Consider the following 2,539-nt stretch of genomic DNA (forward strand, 5'->3'; position numbering starts at 1 on the left):
ATATGCTATTCTTAGTATGCTTAGGATCAGGCAAATGAACTGATATTAAGAAATGATAATGTGCTCAAAGAAAAGCAATTATGTTAAATACAATGTAGGATTATAGGAGATCCTAAACTATTATTTTACCCTTAGAAGTATAAATTTAGTTTGAATTTTTAAAAAAGAGTAGTGTATACTAGGGAATATGCCGATATAAAAATCTTAAGTATCAGACTATTCAGGGAAATGTAATGTATACCAGGTGCTTGTACTATTTTAAGACACCTGATCAAATTTGTATGCCTTTTTTGGATTAAAAAAGTGTTTTGATTATACCAGTTGTCACTGCTGACACAATTCCTCCAGGAATCCTGGAAGTGAATTTAAGTGATGATTTTCTCCATTTCATCATTTTCCTACTGACCTTTCCCAACTATGAAAGCCATAAGCATTCCCAAAGCCTCAAATTAAAATGAATCATTTAAATTAATTATCGAACTTTCTCATCTATTCAGTGTCTTTCTTTCTAGCTGATGTTCACATCGTGAATACAGTGATAAACAAATTGTAAGCTTCAGGGAAATAGGGTCATGTTTGTGATTATTTGCTTAGGACACAAAATTCAGATATGAATACTCAATAGTTAGAATTAAAGGAATCGAATATTCCACAATTTAATAAATTTAATAAGCTTCAATAACTTTAATACGCATACACAGATTATAAATTTAATAAGCTTCAATAACTTTAATACACATACACAGTGTATATATATTCTTACATATATACTTTATATATACACATATACTTAATAGATAATCTTTCTAGAAAGATAACATTTGACAATTTGATAAAGTACTTTACCAACTATTATCATGACTTTTCCAGGATTTAATTTGGAAGTATGACTGTAAGTTTAATTTCCAAGCAAAAATTGAGTACTTTAACAACAGTATATTTGTTTTCTTGACTTGGAATATGAGGAGTCAGTGGTATGGGGACAGGGCATTATCAGGGATTAAATGGGAGTCTCTACTCTCATATAAATAATCATGCCATATTAATTATTCTTTTACCTCCTTTTCCTCTCCTACTATCAACCCTAGTATACCATTTACCTTTGAATTCCTACCACACAACAGAAAATTGACATATAGCATCCTCTCAATAATTGTAGAATGAAAACAAAATGAAATTGTGGTACTTTATCCTGGGAAAATTGCATAGCTTTGAGTAAATCGCTTAATCTATTCTTACTTGTAAATTATCAGAAAATTCAACAGGATTATTCCCTAAGGTCTCTTTCAGCCTAAGAATTTCATAAATACAAGTTTATATGTACTCAAATTCCATGCCCTATCACAGATATTTTTATGATGTTATTATTGTTTCAAAAGAATTTAAGCTTTTTTTTTTTATCGAATTGTTCCATGGATAACAGATTAGATCAGCAGCCTAGCTCTGAAACTAATTTGCTCTGTAATATCAGACAAGACCATTATATGTCTATGCCTCAGGAGTGATTGTCTATATGATATGGTTGTTGATGGCTGAAACTTTCTTTAATGTAATAACATTTTGTTGAAAAGAACACTATTATGGGCAGTTGAAAATCAATAGTTTAAAAAATCTTCTTAGGGATTTCTCTAAAATACTCATGACTAAATAATCAAAACAGTTTTGAAATAAAAAACAGGATATTAAAGAGGTATAAAAATATGCTTTATTTCATGTTTTTCTATGAGCAATTTTAATGAAATTATTGCTACTAATATACTGTTAGGCTATCAAGGGAAACCCATAATTACATAAAACTATACCTAATTCATAATAAAAACTCTTTAATTGAATTTCAAAGTTTAAAAAATTGCTGAATTAAGTCAGATGTTGCTATTAGCAAAAATATCCCCAAATTCATAGAAATTTGGCCTGCCCAGATTGCCCCTAATGTGGTACCCAACCTTTTCTCAATTCTCCCATTTTTTACATTAAACATGTTTTTTAAATGCGAATACTTGGATACTCTTCATAGAGACCAACATGTCATCACAACTCAGCATTAATCAAATCAGTAACTGTGTAGGACCTTGAAATACATCCACTTGATTGCAGGAGAGCTCTGGTTGTTGAAGATGCTATCTGTTTAAGAATCACTAGAGCAAATGATCAGTTATTAAGCCAGAACTAGAGATTTCTTTGCTTACCTTTATGTATTATACTCTTTTTTAAAAAGTTACCAATAAGCTAAATGAAAGCAAACAAGTAATTTATGTAGCATGCTGGTTTAAGAGAGTGGGCTCTGAAATCAGACATTTTAAATCTCAATTCTGCCCCTTCCCAGCTGAATGACCTTAAATAAGCTACTTAATATCACTTTTTCTCAGTTTTCCCATCTGTAAAATGGAGGTAAAATTAATATCTACCTCACAGAAATGTTGTGAGGATCATGTGAACTAATATGTATAATAGCCTTAGAACAGTGCTTGGCTCAGAGCAATTATTCCACAAACAAAAGTCGGTATTATTGGTATTATTATTGACTTAAGTGCTTAAAAAA

The sequence above is a fragment of the Pteropus alecto genome, unplaced genomic scaffold (assembly GCF_000325575.1).
Source record: "Pteropus alecto unplaced genomic scaffold, ASM32557v1 scaffold196, whole genome shotgun sequence".
Lineage (NCBI taxonomy): Eukaryota > Metazoa > Chordata > Mammalia > Chiroptera > Pteropodidae > Pteropus > Pteropus alecto.